Genomic DNA, 8,739 nt, shown 5'->3' on the forward strand with positions numbered 1-8,739 from the left:
AAGGACCACATCACGTGTGAATCCAAATGTGTGGTCTACAGATTACAATGCCCCTGTGATAAATCTTATATCGGGAGCACAATCAATGAATTGAAATTAGGAATATTACAACACCTAAGGGCAATTAAGAACAAAGACGCTAGCTACCCGATGGCCACACATTTTGCCAAACACCATCAGAGTAACCCTGCCTTATTGAAATATTCAGGAATCAAATTAAGCAAAATCTCGGAGAGGGGTGGAGATCGAACTTTACAACTTCGAAAACTGGAATCCAGAATGATATTAAGCATGGGAACTGAGGTCCCATTTGGACATAATTTAGATGCCGAACTGTTTTTACATCTGTAAAAATAAGAGGAGGAAATGGTAGAGAAAATGAGAGATCTATTTCACAAAGCAGAGAAGTGTAAGAACGGTATAAATAATGTAAATAGATGTGAGGAAATTTGAAATTGAATACAACATATCAGCCAGGACCCATAAACCAAAATATTATAGCATCCCAGGGTTTGTACAGAGTTATTATGAATCATTGTTAAAGAGGAAACGGACAATAATGGAACAACATAGAATGAATGGGTGTCTAGGACATGAACAAAGCGGATATAAAACCTGTACTTTACATAAATCTTGAATGTTCATTTGCTTCACCCAATCAAATACAGCCATATAAACTAGCAACTAAGGAGTATGTACATAATTATGGAACATTTAACAGACTGTAATCATCAATATGTAAATAGTGTACATATATACCAGTGGAACTAGAATTTGGCTTTAAAAGTATGTTGAAATACAACTTTGCCCGGGATTGTGGATTTAACAGAGTACTTTACTGAATATAGTCGAGTAACAATGGATTCATTAACTATCATAAAACCGTAATTGTAAATAGAAATGGGATGTAAAAATTGTAAAATTGTAGAAATGTCAATATGTACATATTATAATTTGGTTTTGATTGGTTTTGAACAAACAGAGTACTTTACGTAAATATTAAAATGTAAAATGGCTGCCTTAGTATGCCGGCAAACAACTGTGCAGGGTTGTTGGTCTAGATGACCAAGGAAAGGGAAGAGGGTACTTACACTGAGCACTTTAAAAATGAGGTCTAGACCCGAGGACTCTATGGTCCAGTGGAAGGCTAGGAGTAGCCGAAACGCGTAGGCCGTCCGTTACTTGATGCACGTTATTTTGCACATGGTGTGTAAATAAAATATCTGTGAACTGACCTGTTGCTGTGCCGTGACTTCATCCGTGGTAATCGTGGTGAGAAGAGACAAGGTAAAAAAAATATATATGTATATATATATATATATATATATATATATATATATATATATATATATATTACCTACTGGCGGTCGCCAGTAGGTATATATAGTTAGGATTTTTTCTCTATGGGATTTGTGAAAATTCTATGTCTAATAACTTTGGCGTTTGTGGACGGAATTGGCTGAAATTTTCAGGAAAATGGAACATTTTGTTTCTGTGCATCCCCTGAAAATTTGGGGGGGTTTCGTCAAGGGGGGGCCGAGAAAAAAGGGGGGTCCCAAAACGCGTTTTCCCATGCAATTTTCCATAGGGCGGTTGGACTCACTTTTAGCTCGGACGGCTGAATGGATTTCCACGAAACTTGGCAAAATTGTAGATATTGTTTGCCCGACGTGCCTTTGCTAGGTCTCAATATATGTGCTCCAGTGGATTTTGAGAAATTACCGTTTAAAAAAATATATATATCTGTGACAGCGCTCCGGTTAGCGCCCCGGTTCGCGTACCGGACGCGTCACGGAACTTCGCGAAGCGAAGCTGATTGGCTCTCTGGTGTCTGTCAACATTCTAAACAGTCCGAAGCGGCCGCCATCTTGTCTCTCGGTAGGATCGAGAGACAAGATGTGGTGAAAAACGAAGGGGGAAATGAAGGAAAGGGGGCAAGGTAGACCCCTCCTGACCCCCTAGGATTAATGAGGGGGATATTAAAGTGCCCCGCGGGGCAAAAAATAAAAAATAAATTTTTTTTCGATTTTTCGCCGTAGAGGCGCGTCCCGGTACGCGAACCGGGCAGCTCACCGGGCAGCTAACCGGGCAGCTAACCGGCAGCGTAACGGGAGTCTGAGGAGAAGCTGATTGGCTGTCAACATTGTAAACAGTCCGGAGCGGCCGCCATCTTGTCTCTCGGTAGGTTCGAGAGACAAGATGTGGTGAAAAACGAAGGGGGAAATGAAGGAAAGGGGGCAAGGTAAACCCCTCCTGACCCCCTAGGATTGATGAGGGGGATATTAAAGTCCCCCGCGGGGCAAAAAAAAATAAATAAAATGTTTGCGATTTTTCGCGGTAGAGGCGCTTCCCGGTACGCGAACCGGGCAGCTAACCGGCAGCGTAACGGGAGTCCGCCATCTTGTGTTTTTGGAGCGTCCGGTTCGCGTACCGGGTAGCATCCCAGTAAGCGTAACAAGGGGAAAACCAAGAGAAACAGTAAAAAAAAAAATTAAGGGAATAGATTTCCAGCAAACTTGGCAAAATTGTAGGGACTGTTTGTTTGATGTGCCTTTGCAAGGCCTCAAGATATGTGCACGTGTGGATTTTGTCTAATTAAGGTTAAAAAATATATATATATCTGTAAGCGTGCTCCGGCGCGCTTACGTTACGGGTTTTGTTTGCGCTGCAGACCCGATACGTCACGGTTATGCGACGCGTCATGAGGCGTCTCACGTGGCTACGTGATACGTCACGTAATAAAGAATATATTTTACAGCTATAGATATTAGCTTTTAAAAAACCAATGAAATTCACTGAAAAAACCATAGGTTATAGACCATATATAGTTAGGAATTTGCATTTACAAAACCTTGAAAATTCACTGAAAAAACCATAGGTTAGAGACCATATATAGTTAGCTGGACATTTTATTGACATAAAACCAATGAAATTCCATATATAGTTAGTTGCACTAACTATATATCGCGCACCCGCAATCCACTGCTGATGATGTCACATATTACATCATTCATGACATGGTCAGTGACATCACTGATGACATCACTGATGACATCTCAAATGACATCACTGATGACATCACTGATGACATCTCAAATGACATCACTGATGACATCATGACACACCAATACCAGTTACTACATACGCACTCACTGATTCCTACGTCTACACACACATTCACTCATTCACCCATACAATCACTCATACATACAGTCACTCATTATTACAACACTATCATATGCACTCATACACCTATGCAGACACTCACACACTGCCACTCATCCATGGAGTTACTCACACACCTAGTCAGTCCTGTAAAGAATCAATCACACTTCGATTTCCTCATCTATACAGTTAAACACAGAACACCATACTTTTTCACACATATACTAACACATACTTACTCTCTTATACAATCACTGATACAAGTACACATTGATATGCACAGAGTCACACACCTCCCAGCCAGCCACACACACACTCAGTCTACCATACATCCACTCATTCTTCAATATGTAAAACATATTTAAACTTTACAAAAACACACAGACACTAGATGATGTCATCATCTAGTGTCTGTGTGTTTCTGTAAAGTTTAAATATGTTTTACATATTGAAGAATGAGTGGATGTATAAGTGTCTGAATGAAGGTTTTAGTAGGTGCGTGATTGACTGAATGAGTGAGTGATTAAATGTGTCCTACTGAATGCATGGGTTAGTGACTAAACTTGTTGAAAGTGTGCATCAGTATGTCTGTTGTTGTGCAAGCTGCTGCATGTGTTGATCAGTAGCTATATGAGTGGCTATATGGGTTATTGATTGGTTGCCCAAGTATTTGTATGGGAGACTGAGTGTCTGTGTGGCTGGCTGGGAGGTGTGTGACTCTGTGCAGATCAAGGTGTACTTGTATCAGTGATTGTATAAGAATAAGAGAGTAAGTATGTGTTAGTATATGTTTGAAAATGTAAGGTGTTCTATGTTTAACTGTATAGATGAGAAAATGGAAGTGTGATTGATTCTTTACAGGACTGACTAGGTGTGTGAGTAACTCCATGGATGAGTGGCAGAGTGTGAGTGTCTGTATAGGTGTATGAGTGCATATGATAGTGTTGTAAAGATGAGTGATTGTATGTATGAATGATTGTATGGGTGAATGAGTGAATGTGTGTGTAGACGTAGGAATCAGTGAGTGCGTATGTAGTAACTAGTATTGGTGTGTCAATGGTTTCAAAAATTATACCCTGTATTTAACACTGGGTGTAACAGAGGTTATATTAGAGTGTGAGGAGATGCATTGTATTATCACATGAATGATATCATCAGTGATGTGATCATTGATGTCAAATGAGATGTCATCAGTGATGTCATCAGTGATGTCATTTGAGATGTCATCAGTGATGTCATCAGTGATGTCACTGACCATGTCATGAATGATGTAATATGTGACATCATCAGCAGTGGATTGCGGGTGCGCGATATATAGTTAGTGCAACTAACTATATATGGAATTTCATTGGTTTTATGTCAATAAAATGTCCAGCTAACTATATATGGTCTCTAACCTATGGTTTTTTCAGTGAATTTTCAAGGTTTTGTAAATGCAAATTCCTAACTATATATGGTCGATAACCTATGGTTTTTTCAGTGAATATATATATATATATATATATATATATATATATATATATATATATATATATATATATATATATTTATATATCTATACTACTAATATAAAGAGAGAACTGGGAACCTTTGAGGCGGGTAAACTCTAGAAGTACACCACCAATCACGACACCCAATACAGCGTTGGAAAGGGGAGGTCCAGGAGATGGACATAGGCTATACATTTCTCCAACATATACATTGCAAAGGGCAAACTACATTAGGGCTAAAGTAGTTCCTTGTGGGCGTTGTTCTGCTGTTAGGGAGTAGCTGGGCGTGTCAAACTAAAGCTGTGGGCGGCAACATTGGCAGAGGGGCATGTCCCATGCATCAAACAGGGGCTGCGACCTTTAAGCACACAGAAACCTTCAAGCCTTTATACAGGTGCCAGTGGACACATAAACAGCGTTTTGTACACGGCGACTTCATGAACAAACCTTCAGTGGTGTCATAAACGGCGTGTTACTGAGGAGCGTTGTTATGTGTAAGTAAACATCTCGCCGGTAACATTGTCATAGGGGCATGCATAAAAATAATAACATTACAAATTCAATCTGTGCCATGGGCTGGATACTCACTTCAGTCACAACCTCGCAAACACATTAAGCGATGCATTAATGACTTTCGGAAAGCAGGGTTTGGAAAGCAGGGTTTCATAGCAAACATAAACAAAGGGGCGCGGCTTCGTAAGAAAAAGGGGCACGGATAGAGTGAAGAGGTAACGTACGTCACAGCCAACTTCACGACGCGATCATTCTCAGTCAAGTCAGAGCACGCAAAAAGGGCACGCCTTACCCAATCAACCAATCACGCTCCATTAACTAAAAATATCACAGTACTTGCACCGAAAAGTATGCTAATTGAGGAACCTCCTGAGGCTTGAGCCAGGAGTAGAGCGGAAACGCTTTTTAAAACTGTAATTTGTTGTGTGTTTTTTAAAACTTGCTGCACTCACCGTCTGAGCACTAAGCACTGCCACAAACCTCCGAGGTCAGCTGAATAATACGCTGTCACCGGCGGGTGTTTGTTTACCTCCCTGCCGCCATTACCAGGACACAGGCCACGCCCACCGGATAGGCCACGCCCCCCTCTTCGTCACTCGGTATAAAAGTGCGCTGAATACTAGCGCTACCTAATGTTATTGAGGAACCTCCTGAGGCTTGAGCCGGGAGTAGAGCGGAAACGCTTTTTAAAACTGTAATTTGTTGTGTGTTTTTTAAAACTTGCTGCACTCACCGTCTGAGCACTAAGCACTGCCACAAACCTTCGAGGTCAGCTGAATAATACGCTGTCACCGGCGAGTGTTTGTTTACCTCCCTGCCGCCATTACCAGGACACAGGCCACGCCCACCGGATAGGCCACGCCCTCTTCCTCATTCCTGCTCCCTATAAGTATGTGTTTATACAGGAAGCGCAGCGGATGAGGGCAGCGGGCGCGACGAATGCGCGACGAAGGCGCGCATAAGGCAAGCTCGTCTGCGCTCGTCCGCGCCGAGTCCGGGCCAGGGGCCATACCCCTTACATCTCAGGCTAAACAGACCATAGCCTACAGCGCAGACGCTCTTCACGACATGAGGCCCGTGGGACATGATTGTGTAAGGTATTGTCTCACCACAATGCCCCTTCCAGCCACCTGTCCAAAATGTAACGCCTCTCTTATCACATGGCAAACCAAAACCTTGAAGCAGGAATATTGCATGCTCCTATTAAATTGCAGATCCTTACCTAAACATAAGGTGGAAATCTCCCTCCTACTGGAGGAACGTAGGCCGGACGCAGTGTATCTTACGGAAACATGGCTAACGTCTGACTCCGACCCTGATGTGGTAGCATCCATCCCCTCTGGTTATCAAATTACTCGTCAAGATCGTCCAGACGGCAGAGGGGGAGGACTAGCAATAATATTCAAAGATCAATATCGCTGCAGACTTACCTTGGAAAACATCCCAGATTGTGAAAGCATAGCCTTCTCGCTGGAGCTTTCTCCCAATCACTGCTTCTCGGGCACATTGATATATCGCCCACCTGGCCCTCCCAAACAATTTCATAATCACCTACCAGCAATAGTGGCACCACGCATTAGCACCGCCGCCAACTTCACTGTGTTGGGCGACCTTAACTTTCACTTTGATTCACCGCTGGATCCCACGGCTACTACACTAACCGACGACTTGGCCGCGTTACAACTCACCCAACGGGTAAATACATCAACTCATGTGAAAGGACATCTCCTAGACCCAGTCTTTAGTAACTGTGTGGATCTCGTAGTTGAGCCCCCACTCCCTCTCCCCTGGACTGACCATTTCTTGGTGCCTTTCACCTGGTCCACCCAGAAACCCATCCCGGTAACACCCAGGACAAGACATGCTAGATCCTGGGCACGGATACAAGTAGATGAATGGACAAATAAACTAATGGAAGAACTTCCCCCTAATAACGAAGATCCATGCCTGGCAAACCAGGACTATGAAAATTGGATCTTGCACTCCCTCGAAACTATCCTCCCTCTTAAGAAATCTACGGTAAAACGTTCCCACAAAACAGCACCATGGTACTCGGAAGCCCTCAGGAACAAAAAGCGCCAATTCCGAAAAATCTAAAGGAAATGGCGCTCAGACTATTCCACGGAGGAAAAAATTCGATATTGGGAGGAAATCAAAGCATATAAAGAGGAAATAAAAGCTGCTCAAGCAGCATACTTCTCTGACAAGATCCTAGCTTCAAAATCTAAATCCAGGGAAATCTTTCAAACTCTGCAAAAATTGACTAAACCTCCCCCCCCCCCAGTGTATATGAGGAAAAATTTGTCTCCCAATGCAACGATCTGGCGGAATTTTTCTCGGCCAAAGTAAATAAAATATACACTTCCTTCCCTCTCAGCACTACTCCTTTGACAGTTCAGGACACCATCCGGGGGTCAGACCTTGGGCTAGCCTCTTCACCCACACTTGACCACTTTCCCTGCATGGATCTGGAAGTGGTGGAATCTACGGCTCGGAAAGTAAAATCCGGTTCTCCAACCGACCCGGCACCTCCAGAGGCCATGTTACTCGCATCTCAGACGGTCCTACCTATCATCAAGAACCTTCTGAATGCCTCCATTGCTTCTGGTATTGTCCCTCCTGCCTGGAAACAGGCAATGGTCCGAGCACTGATAAAAAAGCCAAACCTAGACCCATTGGACTTTGCCAACTATCGTCCAATCTCACTGCTTCCCTGGGTGAGTAAAATCGCTGAGAAGTATATCAACCTCCAGCTGGTTAGCTTTCTTGAAGATAACCAGCTGTTAGACTCCACCCAGACAGGGTTCAGACCTAAGCATGGAACAGAGTCCGCCCTCCTAATGGTCATAGAGGAGTCCAGGAAAATTCTTGATCAAGGAGGATCAGTGGCAGTGATCCTCCTTGATCTCAGCGCGGCGTTCGACACGGTCAGTCATAACACCTTACTGAACCGCCTTTCGAGCGTCGGCATTGTGGACAAGGCCTGGCTCTGGATTAAATCCTTCCTAAGCAATAGGTCGTTCCAGGTGTTTGACGGGCAGTCTCCTCCAGCATACCCCTGAAATGTGGAGTCCCCCAGGGCTCCTCTCTAAGCCCCGCGCTTTTTAATATCTACATGAGGCCACTGGCTGAGGTAGTTCGTCCGTATGGAGTTAAGATCATCTCCTATGCGGACGACACCCAGCTGGTGGTCTCACTAGCGCAGGAGGCTCATCATCCACTCTCAGGAGGATTAACAAAATGCTTGGAGGAGGTGAAGGCCTGGACGACTCTGTCATCACTAAAGCTCAACGGTGACAAAACGGAGCTTATGCTCCTGGGCCCGGCTGATCCGACCTTCGTCAACTCATTATGGCCCACCTGTCTTGGCCCCCCCCGGCGCCGAAAGAAAACATCAAAAGCCTAGGGGTATGGCTGGACAGGAGTCTCTCTCTTAACACTCAGGCCACAAAGCTTTCCGCCATCTGCTTTGGACTACTCAGGACACTGAAGAATGTTCTCCCTCTGCTCCCAATGGAGGCAAAGCAAACAGCCATACAGGGCATAATACAGTCACGGCTGGACTCTAACA

The sequence above is a fragment of the Lissotriton helveticus genome, chromosome 2_1 (genome assembly GCF_964261635.1).
Source record: "Lissotriton helveticus chromosome 2_1, aLisHel1.1, whole genome shotgun sequence".
Classification (NCBI taxonomy): domain Eukaryota; kingdom Metazoa; phylum Chordata; class Amphibia; order Caudata; family Salamandridae; genus Lissotriton; species Lissotriton helveticus.